Source organism: Episyrphus balteatus, chromosome 3, assembly GCF_945859705.1.
Source record: "Episyrphus balteatus chromosome 3, idEpiBalt1.1, whole genome shotgun sequence".
Taxonomy (NCBI): Eukaryota; Metazoa; Arthropoda; class Insecta; order Diptera; family Syrphidae; genus Episyrphus; species Episyrphus balteatus.
Window position 1 is genome coordinate 123,629,179 of NC_079136.1, and position 18,125 is coordinate 123,647,303.

General features: G+C 27.2%; 1 protein-coding gene across 1 annotated transcript in view; it reads right to left on the minus strand.

Annotated features, from left to right (window-relative positions):
- The window catches only part of LOC129913628 (angiotensin-converting enzyme), a 136,724-nt gene that overhangs the window by 47,162 nt on the left and 71,437 nt on the right, over window positions 1–18,125 (minus strand). The window lies entirely within an intron of this gene.

Consider the following 18,125-nt stretch of genomic DNA (forward strand, 5'->3'; position numbering starts at 1 on the left):
AATCTCATTGTGATAATTTATTAATCAATGCTGTTGGAGAGATTCATTTTTTGAAACAGAAAGAGTTTTAACACATCAGGAACTTGAATTTTGATGAGTTTTTGAAAATGTTCATAATTTATATAATTTTAAATTATTTTCTAATAAAGTAATATAATTTAATTTGGGATTATGCAGGACGAATGACAAAATGTAAAAAAAATAATACAAAATTAATTCTATGACTTAATTCTATCTGTTTATATATCTTTTGAAGGCTTTTTAAAAATATAAAAAAAAAAAACAAAAAAAAACTGATACTAAATTAAAATTAGCACTATGCCAACAATTTATTATTTATATAATGTTGAGGTAACTTTTGTGTATGTTTTTTTTTATATAAATATTATGTAATTTAATTTCTTAAATTAAGAGAAAATGAAAAATAAATAAAAAAAATTTAAAAAAAAATGATTTTTGTTGTTGATTTTTATTTTTTAAGAAGGACAATTTTCTTTGAATACAAAGATGAATTTAAAGACATTACATCAAGGGTCTTGAAAATATGAAAAAAAAATTAAGAGGGATCTGTTATATCGTTATTCAATTGAATCAGAGTTCGTGCATCAGCTCTTTCGTTTGACTAAGGTGATATTGTTCTTTTGAAAGTAGAAAATATTAAAGGGTTAGAAGATTGTTGCTGTTTTTTTATAAATTAAAGAAAAAGATTTTGTTTTCTGTTAAATAAATGAAAGTGGCAACGCAAGTACGAGGATCAACAAAAAATTATTGAATGTTTCGGTTTTAGCATAATGCAAACCAAAAAAATAGAAAAATACTTAAATCTTCGATTAAATAAGCAATTAAATAATATAAACAAGCTTATCAGGAATCAGCAAGAAGATTTTCGATACACAGTTTTTATATTCAATAAAACAGCAAAAAAAAATAGGTAACTTATTAAATGAATTCATAACATATTTCCATTAAAAAAAAAAAAAAAAAAAAAAACAATAAGCAAAAGAAAAATAATGTTAATTTTTTGTTAATTTAAAAATTAGTTTTAAATAATTTTACATTTACTATAGTTAGTCTGATATTTTAAGATAAAGGTTTGTTATCAATTGTTGAAAATTGTAATTCCAAAAAATTTGTAATACTATTAACTTTAAATTAATTAATTATAACTAAAGCTATCAAAAAATGGTAATTTTAGGGAAACCGACCGAACAGCTCCGGTTTTGATGATCTTTTTTTTTTCAAACGTCGGTCGGATTGAAGATAATTTAACCTTGTTAAAAATTACCGTTGTTGACGTATTGTTTTTTTTTTTTTTTTTTTGTTAAAACTGAGATATTTGTGAACAATTTTTTTTTTTTTAATTTAATAAATTAAATTATGTCAAGAGATTTTCTAGCTTAAGCGGTCGAAGCAATTTTCTCACTAATTTATATTGAAACATTGAAAACTTAACGACAGCACATACAATGTTTTACATTTTTTTTTAACCCAGAAACTTATAACTACCGTAAACTGGTGCAATAAGCCTAGACTTTGGAAAAGAATATTAATTAACCTGTCTTTTTTCAATTTTGTTCGTAATAAAATACCGTAAGATATTTTTTTTTTTAAATTATAAAATGCGAAATAGATGAAAAATAAGTATCAAACAGGTTTAAGAAAAATTTAAAAAAAATTATGTGTGCAATTCATACGTGGTATAAGTGAAACTTTAAAAACTCATTTTTCTTGAAAAAAAAAAAAAAAATCGAAAAAAATATCTCTTTTTTCTTCCGTCACCTTTAAATCCATTTTTTTTTATATTATGACTTTTCAATCAGATTTCTACAATGCCTACAAAAAGAGTAAGAATTATTGAAAGCCATTTCAAATTCATATTACGGTACTTCCTACACTGGAGGTTGATCATCGGCAATTATATAGATCTCCACAGGTGTTTTGACGTATTTTTGAAGTTTTTCAATTTAAGATTCTGTTACTTGTAGAGCACGTACTATTATGTGTGATATATTAAATGAAACTTTATATTATCAGCATTCATGTATTTAGTTCAATCAAATTTGTATGTGCTCTAGATCAAAAGATATAACGTGTTTAAAAAAAAAAAACATCTTTTCACCGTTATCTCAAAATTTTGAATATAAAATTGATTGACATTTTGTACAATTATAGTATAATCTATTACCTATCTAAAGTATAAATTGCATTAATTTATCTATTAAAACAAAAAAGTAATAACACTGTGCTTGAAAATGCAACTTTTTTTTACCGACAAATGACTAAAGATAATTCGAGTATGCTGATCACGATGGCTCATTTAGTTTTTCATAGTTGGCTCATTTAAGAAAGATTTTATCCTCTGAAATTTTCTGTTTTGAGCCCAAAATCATAGAAAAGCATCATATAAATTTTTCATTTATTGGTTTTATATCGACGTTTATAGACCAAATTATATGGTCTTTTAGTAGAATTACAGTTTGTAGAAGATATTTAATCAGTAAAATGACTATTTTGAAACTTTTAATCATACATGTTTGACAAAAAACTCTTTTCTATTTGTAAAAAAAATTTATATTTTACTCAGTTTTTCTTCAAATTTTATTATTTCACTTTTATATCTTATGGCCAATAAAATGAAACTATTTTGATGTTATTTCCTACAAAAAATAAATGTACTTTATTTTAAAAAAAAACTTAACTTAAAATCAATGAAAAAAAAATTTAAAGCATGAGGATATTATTTTTTTACTAAAAATTACTTGCTCTTTTGTGTCTGAGCCTGGTACGTCCAAACTTTTTACTAATAAATTGAAGAAGAGGTAAAATCCTTTTATATTTTTCTAAATCATAGAAAGATCTTAGAAAAAAAAATAGGCATTTAAAAGATAATTTAGTTATGTATATCAATTTATTAAAAAATAAATTGCACGACTGGGGTCGCACTACTTGCTCTTATGGTAAAAGTTACTCTAATGTTAAAGTTTTTCATTGAACAAAATAAGGGAAAATTTAAAATTTGATATTTTCACGGAATTTCGTTAGTGGTGCAAGAAAAAAATAAAATCTGTTTTTATAAATAATTAAATACCATTTTAAATGATCTTTAACAAAAAAACTAAGTATGCCATTTTATTTCTAATATAAAATAGAATAGAAAAAAAATTTTCGAAAATCGTTAGAGCCGTTTTTAAAAAAAAATAATTTTTTATATATAAAATTTTTCTAACATTTTTCAAAAAAAATGTTGATATATAATTTTGAATAAATAATTAACTTACACATAAAAACAAAGTTTCAAAATTTTTAACCAACTCGTTTCCAAAAAATTGATTTTTCAAAAAAAAAAATTTGAAATATTTTTTAAAAATCCAAAAATGTGTTTTTTGAAAAATTTAAAATTTTTTTAAATAATGATTTTTTAAATCTTTCTGTATTAAAAATTTGGTCGAAATCTGTTTGTCTTTTATGAGAAATTCATAAATCCAAAAAACCGTTCTATGGCAGGTACTGTTAATAACTGTACAAAAAATATTTTTTTTATTATCAAAGGAGGCTCTTATCTGTAACAGAAAGCAGAAAAATTTTAATCAAAATCGTTAGAGCCGTTTTTGAAATAAATCAACTTTTCTGTAATCACCCAAAACTGTTAACTACCAAGTTTAAAGAAAATCGCTTCAGTAGTTTAGGCTGTAGCTCGAAGTTCTTACAGACAGACAGACAGGCAGACAGAATTGCCAGACCCACTTTATTGGCATTCTCCATCATCGTAATGTCATGTAAAATTGTTATATCGAGTTCGATTTTTTTTACGAATCCTAAACTTGCCCCATAGTACCTATATCGCAAGTAAAAAAGTGTAAAAAGTGTAAAAAGTGTATTAGTGTTCCACTGAAAAATAAGTCAGAACTACAAACTCACAAGCTCTTCGAAATTGCAATTTGAGTTTTCTGAGTAATTAAGATTTTGCTTGAGTACAATGGTTAGACTTATAGACGAATTAAACATCAATTAAATATTCAAGAACTAAACGTTTTCAATAAATACGCATTTTGTATAAAGACTAATTTGCAAAATTTGCATTCGTTAACAAACTAAAAAAATAACAATTCTTTTGATAAAATCTCTTGCGCAAGTGCGACCTTTACAATAAATTCATTTGAATAATCAGTTTAGTATTGTTTAAACGGGCATAAAATGATACTCATTTCAACTTGTCATCATATAAAACCAAAAATTTTATGATCTATGACTGAAGAATTCATTTGGTTTTGTTTTGTTTCTTTTTGTTGGTACCCCCTTGAGATGGGATTTGAATAAATCTGCATTTGAGTGAAAGGCATAAATAGCAGCTCCATCAAATTGAATGCAGATCAAATATCTTTATGGTATGGTCTGAGAGATCTTCTACTTATTTCCGCATTGTTTGTTTGTTATTGTTACTTTTTATTCATGTTTATTTACTCAACCATTGCAATACATTCATTTTGATTAAGAAGCAAAAATACATTGCAAAACAGAATAAAAATGTCTGAAATTTGTTCTGATCAAAAAACTAATCAAAAAAAAAAAAAGTTCGAATGCACAATTTTCATTCATATTTCGTGACTCATTGTTTTTTTTTTTTTGCAACTCTCCATATCTTTCTTCTCAATTATTTTAAAATTTTGTGTTATATCAAGTTCAGATCATTAAAATATTCTAAAGATTTTTTTCACATTCATAAATATAACATTGCATAAATCAAAAATCCAATAAATGTCACATCTTTCTAACATTTTATTCTATTAAAAACATCTTCATTCATTATTAATTTTTTAATTAATTCTTTTTGAAAATTAATTGATGTTAATTAGGTTCCGCTCATCCATTCTTATTTAAATTAACATGCTCACATACAATTTTTCAAATAAATCTTTAAACAAAAAAAAAAATGTGTTGTTTTTTTTTTTTTTTAAATTAATGTCAGTGTCAAATAAATTCTTACAAAAATTAAAACAATAATTATTTTAATTTAATACATATTTCTTATGTCACAATAAAGAATTTTCTTTGTTGTATCTATAAATTGTTGGTCATTTTCTTGCTTCATCTCAATTCTACAAACAACCTACTTGGTTGAAATAAAAGAAAGAAAAAAACATCATCTGACACCTCAATGGACATTAGCACGTCCAAATTCAAATAGATTATCAAAATTATATGCCTCGTAGAGATATAATCTCTAAGATGCTGATGGCTCTTGGAAAAATAATTCAAATCAATTAGATCTCATCGGTGAACAGTGGAACTGATGAAATATTTTGTGTCATTTAGATAAAATGTTTATTTGAGTTTTTGTTTAATTTCTTGTTATTTTATTTAGTTTATTAAAAGGCTTATTATCTTGAGTTCTATGGGATGGATATTCAAGATTGAGGTCTTCAGCCCCAGGAAATAACAAAGCATAATAATTGTTATAAAAATGAAAATGCATACTATTCTTTTTCGTAAAAGACTTAATTGATTTTACCGAAAAATTTCTACGAAATCGTTTTTTATTTAAAAATACATACATATCAATTTTGGATTAAGCCATTTTTTTTTTTTTTTTTTTTGACGTGATAACGTCTTATAAATCGATGAACCATCGTAGCCACCACAAAAAAGTGACGCCATTTTCTAACGTTACACTCTCGCAGTGCGGCAAAAAATTTCAATTCAGAATTAAAAATAAACTATTAGAGATACAAAAATCTTCTATAGCTTATTTAAAAGATAATAACCTAAAAAAGCTTAATCCAAATGAAGCATTTTTAAAAATTCCGTCATTTAATAGGGTAAAGAGTGGTAAAACGGAAAGATGAAATTTGGGCTAAAATCTAAACGCAAAGTCGTAGAGAATTGATTTTTTTTTATATAGATAGATGAGATTACTTTAAGAATAACTGCATTTAAGAAAAAATTCTAAAAAAATTTTGAAACTAAGCTATAACTTATACAAAATGATGATTTTGGGTAAAGGAAATTTTTTTTGACAATTCTAAAGATGCCAGGTTAAAGATGAGGGAAAAGAAATTAGGTATCTGATACGGATTTTTTTTCCAACACTCTGCGTTTCGAAATATGAATTTTTGAAAAACACATTGTTTTTTATTGGTATTTTTGGGTAATTTTTGATTTTTAGCTCAAACTTATAGAACATGTAGGTTATAGCCTTATGCATACATGTGCAAAAAATTGGAATCGTTTAGTGAGTTTTTACTGAATAACGGAAGAAACAAGTTTTTAAAAAACACGTTTTTTGACCGTTTTTAACCGATTTTCATCGTTTTTTCTTTTTATATTTTTTTCTTTAATAGATACAGGAATAAAGTATATGGAGTAATGATAGACCATGACTACGATTATATGTGTGCGAAGCTTCAATCATTTTCGTAAACACGATTTTGAGACAACGGTAAAATAAAATTTTAGAATTCAACACGTTATAACTTTTGACCAAGAGCAGATAGAAATTTTATTAAACTTTTATGAGCATCCTGATACAATTACCTTTCATTTGGTATATCTCACATAACGGTAGACTAACTACAGGCTTCATAATGTTAAATTAAGAAACTTGCGAAAAACCTCAAAACACCAGTGGAGATCTGTTGCCCCCCGAACAGCCACCAGTGTGGGAAGTACCGTAATCTCAGTCTGGAAATTCGACATGGTTGACTTTAAAAAATTCAAACTTCTCTTGTAGGTATCTTTGAAATGAGATTGATAAAACATATGAAAGGTGAAATAATAAGCTTTCACATGGCATATATTTTTTATAGGTTGTCAAACAAAAAAATTGATTCCATAGCCTGAGAACATAAAAATAAATGTTTTTTTTTTTATTTTAATGAAATTTGATCGAGTTAAAGCTCTTTTTGTAGATGTCTCATAGACCTGATCGATATATATATTTTGAGCTAAGACAATAAGCTTTCAGATGGTTTAAAATTTTGTATAGGTTGTTAGTTAAAAAAATGCAATTAATGACGTGAGAAGATAAAAATTCATGTTTTCTTTGCTTTTTTTGATGAAAATGATTGTCTTCAACAAATTATTTTTATACTCTTTGCGCATTATAAATATTTAAAAATAAAAGAAGAAATACTTGGCTTTTAAATTGGATAATTTTTTTTGTAAGCTTTTAAAAAATAAAAAAATTAATATAATTCGAAAATAAAAAAGGTATTTTTTTTTAGCTTTTTCTTGTGAATTATGATTGTTTGAAAAAAGTAAACTATTCAATTGACTCATTTTAAACAAAACCACACAACCTGTTTTCTGACGACGTTATCAAGTAAAATCATCGTCCGTAAACCGACAGACAATAAATACAGACAACCTCTTTTTTTTTTTTTAATATCAATTTTTACAAAACGGTCGATTGAATTTTCTTGAAACTTTGTTTTAATATGTGGATTGGTAGTTCCTTCAGAAGAGCATACCATACTTTTTTCTTCTACAGTAAGACAAGTAGGTACAGGTACATGCGATCCAGTCTTTTTTTGTTGATAAAATCGATACAAGGTTCGTTCGACAGCTCTTTTGTTTGAATCTGAGTATATTGGATATACCCCAGTTTGATGCAAAATTGAAAAAATTAAAATCGATTTTCAGTAGTTTTTATAACATAATGTTAATGGTGCATACATTTATTGGATTTTGAAACCATTTTTTGACCTAATAACGTCTTATAAATTGTTATAATAAAAATGATATAAAAATCGTAAAAATCGCAGTAAAACTTAAAAATAATAATAATAATAATAATAATTTTAACTATATGCCTGTAAGACCTAAGGTCTTTTAAATGCAACTGCACGGCACTAGTTAGAAGGAATAGAAAGATAGGAAAGATTTTTTGTTATTAGTTATAATTTAAATTCTTTGTTCAATTTTTTTATATTTACATTGACCAAAATTTTAAAAGCAATTTAAACTTTACTTATTTTTTTTTTCAACACTTTTCAAAAAATGTCCTTGACAACGATCGAATGTTTTGAAAAGGGAAAAAAAGAGCTTAAGTTGTTTTTTAGCTAAAAAATAAAATAAAATAAAATAAAATAAAATAAAATAAAATAAAATAAAATAAACTTATAAATAACAACTTTAGATAAAGCTAATTTTCAAAAATGTTGTTCAGTAAGATCGAAACATGTCAAAACCTATCTCTGAACATTGTTCCAGCCTTCATAAAATTATTTCGAATTACTATACTGTTCAGTCCCACTGTACGCTTTAGACAGAAAATAGTAAATTTTCCTTTCAAACTTCTAACTAGTTTTAGTGTCTATTTGTATGTTTAAATTTTTCGTGCTTACAAAATAGTGATTTATAAAGCAAAACTCCAATCATCCAAACTACTTCTGCAAAAGCTATTTTTGTATCTATGTTGACAGATGATTGCACTGACCGCAATTTTATATCCCCTCATCGCACGTCCATAGATAATTGTATCATGCAGTTTAACAGTCAAAAGAAATAAAACAATAAAAAAACAAAACAAAAAAAAAACATTAAAACAAATATAAAACAACAACTACTACGAAAAAAAGATCAAAACATTGCACAAATTTCAACATCGGATTTACAAGATTTTGCAATTTACAAGTAATTGCAAGATAATTGACACACATACGTGCATGACTGATTTCCTGTTATTTTCCATTCAAAATAAAAAATACAAAAAAACAACAACAATTCATCTGTCAAATAAGCTACATTTAAAACCCCCCTTTCTTCCAAATTTGATAAAATTAATTTGTCAAACCAATCATTTCTGCTAGCCGAATTCGTGATGTCTAAGGTTAAGGTCATCTGTCATCGCACCAGCAGCGCAGCTGTTATGTTGTAATACTAAATAAAAACAATTTAAGAAAAATACACAAAAACTCAGGTAAAAGAAGAAGATGAAACTAAAAAGAAACTCGTATAAATGATTACCCAACAAAAAAAAAAAAACAGCAACCGGCGGTGATGGAGAGAAAAATTCATGTTCAAGGTCAAATTCGTGAAGAATTATTTTTTTTTTTTTTTTTGTTCAACAAGTTTGGCGCCCAACGTCGCGCCGCCGCCATCGTTGTAGTGTTAGTTTGGATGATGCACTCTTAACTCTTTAAGTGCACGCTCATAAAGCTAATTTATCACCATTAACGGTTAATGAAAAATGAAGATGGCCTCTTACTCGTTTCTTTTTTTCTTTTTTTTTATTTATTTTTGAATGAAGATGATGCAGTTGAATACCGGTTGGAATACCTGCAAGTCATCTTGTGTCTGCTAGCGCACAATGACCCATCATCACGATGGCACGTTTGTTTGGCTCTTTAACGATTTACGTTTGAAGACGTGATGATTATAAAATAAAACAAATGCGAAGACGCAATAGTTGAAGAAGTTAAGTAGTGCAGTGCAAAAGAAAACCAAAAAAAAAAAAACAAAAACCATTGATAAACGATGAATGAAAGAGAAATTGTAATGAAAAAAGATTGATACAATGACGTAGGTTAAGTATAACGGATAAAAAAAAGAAAAGAAAAAAAAAGTAAAGCTTTTATGTTAAATGGGTAATTTGATTGAGTGTCATCGAAGAAAGTGCCTGCTGATGGCCGAGAAAATAATGAATTTAATTGGGTCTGCTTTTAGGCAGTTGTTGTTTGAAGAAAAGTTGACATTAAGCTTTGATTGATTTTAATTTTATTGCAAGAAATATGCTCTGATTTTTTTGATAAAAATCAGTTAAAAATTATGAATCGCTGATATAGAAGGTTTTTGTTGTTTATGTAACAAATTTTATAATCAAATCAAGGCATAGGCGCAAAATGAGACAATTTCCTTTGTAAAAGTCTCTAGAGACAAACATTTTAAAGATTTTTAATAAGAAATAATGACACTGCAACGTAATTTCACTAACATGTAATAAGTCAAAAATATTATAATATAATAGACTACGAACCAAAATTATGATTATTCATCCCTATCATTTCAAGACATCAAGTGATACAGTTTGAAAAAAAGTCAAACTAAATATTTCACAGGTGGCAATAGTATTGTGACGAACTTTTCAACAATCAGTTTCCCCAGAATAAACCTTCCAACACACTAACCTAATTTCGAAGAATTAGTTACCCAACATCAGAATCTGAGAAGTTGAAAAAAATGCCCGTATGAGTCACCGGAGTGTTAACAATCAAAAGTGATGTGCACCAAGGATGCGCCTTGAGTCCTTTGTTCTTTATTACAGGCCTTTCAGCTTATTGGAAAGAAATCTTGTACCTTTCTGATCCAAACCCAGTAGAACAAGTAAAATAGTATAAAAAATCAGCAAATCAGCGCAGAAAATCGTAATTGGTCCCAAAAACCCAATGATTTGTGTATAACGTCTGAAAATTTTAGTATTAACGTTCAATTGGTGTCTTCTTAAAAAAAAACACCCTTTCACCTAAATTGTTTTTTGAAAGTTCCTTATTTTCGCTTTCTATCCGAAATGCAACGTTCTTACCAAATTCTATTAGGGTGGTTCATCAATTTTGTTTTCACTCAAAAAACACTATTTTGACCATGATATTCTTATTGACACTTCAATAGGTTACCACTATTATTGTACTTAGTTTTTCCAATATACCCACATTTTCTCTATAACTCAGAAAAACAACCTTTAATATGAAAAATATGTATAGACTTATTTTATTCGTAATTCCCGTAAGTTTAGTGCATTTATGATGTTCAGCTGTTTGTACCACCCCCAAATTTGTTTACTCATTCGATAGGAAATTATATTGGGTGAATCTGAATATCATAACGCCTTTTAGACGCCATCTTGAATTTTAGTTTTTACTAAGTATCTCGCCTTTGTTCATCCCGGTAAAAAACGTAGACAGTTAAATTCTGCGTCTTTTATGTTAAGAGCACTTTTTCGATATTCTGAATATTAAAAAAGTTAGAAGCCAAAAAAGTAAAAAAAAAAAAAACGAAAAAAAGAAAATTTTTATTTATTTTATCAAAATTATGAAAAAACCTTCCGATGAAAGATTGTTCACCTGAAAATTCTCTACATTGCTTCTATACATTTTTTTTTGGATCGCTATAAATACAAAAGTTATTTATACCTACCTACTTTTTTGTTAAAAGAAGCCCTTTTTTGTTTGGGTTTTTTATATTTATTTTTTTGTTAAATGTTTTTTTTTTTTTTCAACCAAATCTTGAAATTTAAATGATAAGTGAGTATTTTGTGAGCCTTGTTTTATAAGAGAAAATTCGTGCAATTTTTTTTATTTTTAAGTTTCTTCATTTGTCATGGGAAAGACAACATTTTTAATAAAGTTCCTAGGGACACCATTTATACCATTGATTTACCGGGTTTATCGCGGATTGTCCTTATTTCCCAAAAAAAAAACACTTTACCTAAAATATTTCTAAAGACTGCTTAGGTTTTTGGTTTCTGTTCTAAAAGAAAAATCTGTATCAATTTTCAATAGGGTAACAGTTTTGTAACAGTTTTTGTGTTAATTTTTCCGAAATTCATCATTTCTTAAAAAAAAAAACACCCTTTCACTCAAGATAATTTTGTAGAGTCTTTAGATTCTTAGTTCTTACAAAAAAAACGAAACTTTTTCACCAAGTTTAAAAAACTAAAAAAATGTATGTCAGCTATTATGATACCTTCTCACACATAATTCAATCCCTCAAAAAAAAAAAAAAAAAACACCCTTTTATCAAAAATATTTTTTAAACTTTATGGATCCTTTGTCTCTGCTTTATCTAAAACCTTCGTCCCGAATTTTATCAGTTTATCACTATTTTTTTTTTATCTTCACCCCTCCTACTTCTTTTTCACAAAAAAAAAAAAAACACCCATCCGCCCAATTTTGTATAGACTCTTTTTTTGAAAAGTTTCATGAGATAACAATTTTTTTGATTTCGGATTAGGACTAAGTAAACAAAAATCCATTAGAAAAGTATGGTTTGGTTCAAGCTCTATTTTTATTGTTTAATAACACTGTGTTACACTCAAAATATAGGTACGCGAATGGAGTACTCTCACGTTTTGGAGAGCTAGCTGATTGCGAAACGTTGTTTAAAAACTCCGTAACACACCCAAAATCTGGAGTTGAAGGCAAAAAACAGTTTTTTTGACTAAGAATCAAACTTCGTCAAATTTGTACCCATTTTAGATTCTTTACAATTTTGGATAGAATACATTAACGCCTTCTCAATAATGTAAAAGACATTTGGTTCAGTTAAACCACCTAGAATTTATTTGCTGACAAAGTTCAAAAATTCCATTTAAAAAATATATTCTAAAATACTACTTACTTCAAAACCGAACGAGGTATTTTTTATGAAAATCGGTTGAAAATTGGCTTAGAAAAAAACGTTACGATTTCAACCCAGATACAAAAATGCGAACGTTTAGGCACCGAGCAATATTAACTATTTATCATAGTTCTGATTGGTCTCGTAGTACAAACATAGGAAATACTACTAATTATAATAGAATTTTAAAGTTTAATAAAATGCATGAGTTTTTATGATGCTTTTAACTGGTTCTAACCTTCTAAGCAGCTTAAGCTTTCTTAGTCCTGACTTTATGTTTTTTTTTTTTATTATTCCTTCAAAAAAGAAAATACAACTTAGAACTGGAATGTAGACTATGTAATTGCAATGTTCTCTCCTGTATAAAACTTGAAACCAAAATTAATTGCTTCCAATATTTCATTCGCAATGCAATCGATTAATTGAATCATCTATCATTTCATTTGCAATCAAAAATATTTTTTTTTCCCAATATACTATGGCCCACATTCTCTTGAATTTGATATTTTTATTCCGGTTCGCAAGTTTAACCAAGAGTGACTAAAAAAATTGCCTCCTAGTCCACAAATAGCAATTACAACAAAATTTTATAAATATTTTCACGCACGCCCAATATGATTTATCGCAAGTAAAACACATTTTTTTTTCCTTTCACATCAACAGAAAAAAACAAACTAAAGCATTCACTATATCTTGTTTAAAAGAATCACTGTGCAAATTGATCAAATTGATTGCAACATCAAATAATGATGTGATGGCGGCATAATATCTTGTATATTTTGTACTTTGCATTCTTAAATTTCTATACAGTTGCTACTGCTATTTTAATAACATGTATAATGTGCAACTAAACTATAATAATGCTAACAACAACGACAGTAGCATAGCGGCATTAAAATGAAAATGAAAAAAAAAAAAAAAAAAAAAAATTGTACACTCTGTTGTCTATATAATGTTAGAGAAGCTAATTATGAAATTTATACGTTGCATTCCAAAATTGTGCAATGGCTTTGTCATTTGAGCTCTCTTGTTGTGTATATAGGCTCACTATCTAAATTAGATATGAAGTCTGCCGCCTGTAAATGGATATAGCTTTGAGTTTCTTCTTACCATTTGACTATTTTGCGAAAGTGTTTCGATTTATTGTTTTTGTATATTTGCTGTCTGTCTTTGATTTACAAAAAAAAAAAAAAAAAAAATGGTAATGTGTTGTTGGATATGGATGGATACTTTACTTTCAATTTTGCAAAAATTAAAACCAAATTATAATACACACACAATCGCTTTTGGTATAAACATTTTTATTGAAATTGACATTTGACTTTATGAATTTTGCTTCCTTAAATGTAATATCAATCCCTTCACTGGTTAATAAGAAGTCACAGTCCATTAATCATGTCGAAAAACAAATGAATAAATACAAAAAAAAAAAAAAAAACTGATCAATATCGTAGAAACAAAAGAGCTGAGCGACAAACTTGCAAATGAAAATCTAAATAAATAATTGTGTGTGTGTGCATGCGCATTTGGTCCACGCCTTTGTTTTGTCTGTGTCCATTGGTGAATGAACGAAAATTGAAATTGTGCATAGCAGCAATCTGCACCAGTCCAGGAAATTAAATGCAGAAAAGTTTTTTTTTTCAAACTCACAAGCTTTAATAAACAGTGACGGATTGTGCACTTTTGTTAAGCGACTTTGGGGGCCTTATTAAGAATGATATTTTTGTTTTGCTCTTACATTTTGATTTTTTTCCGCAATTTAGCTTTATTCCAATTTCAAAGTATTGCTTAACCCAAAATTAACAAGAACTTATGAACTCTTTTTCGATATCAAAATTCAACTTTAGCGGCTTAGCCACACGTGGATCTTAATCCAACCCTGTCAACAACTTGTCAATGGTTACGTAGTAGGTACAATTTTCAGCTAGTGTTCTTTATTGAATTAAACTCAATGAATGGATCACCTGTGTTTAAGCACGTTTTTTTTTTATAGTAGTATGTGGTAATATATCATCATTGTAGAGCTCAGAGATTCCAATTTAGTTGGTTGTTTTGGTTTGTTGATATTTTCTTAGCACAAAACCAATAAATAGAGCCTACCATCTCGAGTGTAAAGAAAACTTCAATTTTGCAGTTACAATGTTGCTAGAAAAATAACAAATTAGATAGAAGTGGTGTTTATGGAAAGACTGCATAAATGATGTTATTAAAAATAGAAAATAATAAAGGAATGTAGGTCAAATATTTTAACTTAGTCCAATTGGAATATGTCTTAATTTGTTTCTTGATTAATTGTTGGTAAATTTTTAATGATTTATGTGAAATTTGTTTCATGTATATAGTATTTAGTTTTTTGAAGAAATATTAACAAAAATAAAACTATAAAAACAGGAAAGAAGATCGGAATTGAAGTAATTTTTTACTCACTTCTTAAAAAAATCGAACTCAAAATTATAACTACTAGACCGATTTTCTTCAAACTTCGTATTTAACAGTTTTGGGTGATTCCCTAGAGGAGAAATTTATTTTTTTTTTTTTTTCTGAGACCAAAAAATACCTGCCATTCATATAACGGAAATAGAAAAGTTGATTTTTTTCAAAAACAGCTCTTACGATTTTGATTAAAATTTTTGTGCATAATTTTACAAAAAAGACTCAATTTTTTAAATAAAAAAATATTTTTTTTAACCTATATTAACGTAACCTGCCATAGCACGATTTTTGTTTGTTTCTAAATATCTAATTTCAACAAAAATGTTTATATAAAAGCGTTTAAGTAACCATATTATTAAAATTTTTGAAAATTTTCCAAAAACACATTTTCGGATTTTTAAAAAAAATTTTCAATTTTTTTTTTTTTGAAAAATAAAATATTTCGAAATTTCGTTTTTAAATGTTTATTGATTATTTTGTTCAAAATGTCATACCAACTTTTTATTGTAAAATGTTTGAAAATTTTTATATACATTTTACGTCGAAAAACTTAAGAGGTAATTTTCTCGTTTTCGTCCCGTTTTCGAGTTACCACGGTTTTTATGATTTTTGTTCTCTTTTTCCCTTATCTGTCCTTATCTTTGCCAAACTACGTTTTAATCGAAATTTTTTTTTCTACAACCAATCAAAAATTTATTACAGTTTTAATATGTCTTAAAACTTTTTTTCCTGCGAACAACCGTTTCTCCACAATTTTGCATCAAACACAATTTTCTTCGTTTTTTAAGTTGTTTTTTACACTTTCATATTATTTAAGTCAAAAAAACACGTTAATGAGTATTAATTTTTTGTGCTTTTTATTAAAGCCCAGTTTATTTTCATAAAAAAAAAATAAGTTTCATTTCATAAAAAAGGCTATTGAAAGTAATTAAAAAAAAAAATAAACAAACTGAGTGAATAAAAAAAAATAATTTTAAAATAAAAAATTGATAAAGCTTAGAAAAAGTTTTAATTCATTTAAATTAATTTTGTATTTAAAAACTTTAAGATAAGATCTACTTTTACCATAAGTCGTGCGTTTTATATAATTTGATGTAAAATTTTAGTAGAAAATTTTTATTCATACACAAATTTTTTAATGCAATATTTTCAGAAAATTATAAACCACTGAAAAATGCATCAAAAATTTTGTGAAAAGTTTTATACTTAGTGAAGAAAAAACTAAAACCTTACAGCAAAGAGTACAAAAAAAAAACAATTAACAGTTTCAAAAATCGAAATAAATTCTAAATACATTATTAAGTGGGTGCGTCAGTGGGCGAGAAGTTTATGTGATCTTTACTTATTATATTATTAGAAAATTTCATAAAAATTGGTTGATTGGTTCTGATGTTATTGAATTTTGACGCTTTCTCCATAGAACCGAAACCACTGTGGATTGCTAATAGTTTTACATCAAAGCATATTTGTTTTGAGTTAAGTTGTTTAAATTTTAATATAATCTTTTAAAGTGGCGCCCAATGCGAAAATGTTGGTCATTGTGATTTGTGCGTTTTAAATTGAAAAAAAAAATATTTACTTTGTGATATTCATTCGAATAGAAAATGTATATACAAATAAAAAAGAAAGAACTTAACTCCGGTAAGCCAAATCTTGAAAAGGAATTGGAAAAACAACCTACTTTGCACTATTTTACTTAAGTTTACTTTATTTCTTAAGAAAAAAGAAGGTTTTCTGATTCATATCAAAAATGGAGTATGGCTCATTTAAAAAAAAAAATGTATCTAAGATAATAAAACGTGAAAAGAGAACTGTCCAAATTAGTCCCTCAAAATATATACCAGAAACGAGACCTAAATAAAAAACCATCATCATCGAACACAATGAGAGTTGAAAGCTTTTATGGCTTTCACTGTCTCAAATATCCTTTTCGTTTTGAATATATGTTTTTTTAATAGATAAACAAGCAACTTGAATCGAAAAGAGATAATCTTAAACGTCTGGCAATATTTACTCATCAACTCTTAATCGATGTTAATCTAACTCTACAAAATAAAGCAAGCTTGAAACTCAGAACTGAAAAAAAAAACTCATTCAGGTGCAAATATCCGTATCTAAACTAAATAATCTTTACTTTCAATCAAAAAAAAAACTATCAATTTTATGTTGGCCAGGCAAAACACGATTTTGTCCGTTTGGTCGGTGTCCACTGTGCGCGCACATTCATTGTCCTGGTAACTTTTGAAACAACGCCAATATAAGCTAAGCTTGAGATTATGTCATCGTTATATAGGAGCCAGTAACTCCTTTACCCAGATTAGATTTAGCACACCAGAAGGCTCCAGACAATCTCTTTCTCTGGTGTTTTGTCTTTCACTTCTTGTACCAAGTTTTAAACAATGACTAAACTACTTGCCGGCAATACATCACTTGCACCAGCACATTGGACCATTAACGCACGCGTCCAATCTAAAGAAATGTACACCGATCCCATTTCTTTCAACTTTATGCAGTTTATACATACCACATGACGAGTTTTGTCCATGTCCATAGTCCAGCAAGTCTGGCCTGTGCATATGGAGCTCGCACAGTCTCCATCATTCAACCGGGTGCATTATTCGCCTTTAAACACAACAAATGATTATTACTTAATCCAAAAAAAAAACTCCCCTCGTATATTTTCTTAGTTCGAGACATTAAAATTATTATAAATAATGAAAAAAATGTTTGGGGTATTACGTGACTCTGGAAGATTGGAAGGTATACATTTTTATAATACTTAACCGTGTTTTTTTTTTTTGTAGAGACTCTTTGGACAACGATGACGGCTAAAAGTCAATGAATGATCATATCGAGTTAAGGAATGGTAACAGGGAAGTATAATGTGTGGTGGCTTATTGAATTTTGCAACGCGAGCTATTAATTAGCTTTGTGCCTCACATAAAATATTTTTTTGTTTTTTTTTTTTTTTAATTACTTTTTTGTATTCATATCAGGTTATTTTAAAAATTAGTTTTAATTAGGTTATTTGTTAGAAAATCTAAAAACAAAAAAAACTTGATACTGTTACTTTCATATTTGTACTTGTTGTAAATCACTTTTCTGTAGACAATAAGAAAACTCTATTTTACTTTTTATTGGTTAAAATATCACTGCGAATAAATTTGGATGCGAATTTGGGGAATATTTAGAAAAATTGGTCACAGTGAACAGGCCTATGCTACGAATCTATTTTTGAGATTTTCGACAAAAACCCAAAAATGCCTAACAAAAACGAATTTTCAAAAATCTCTTCAAAATTAATTGGGTGATACATCAAAAGGAATCTGAATTGTTTAGAATAGAATATTTTTTATAAT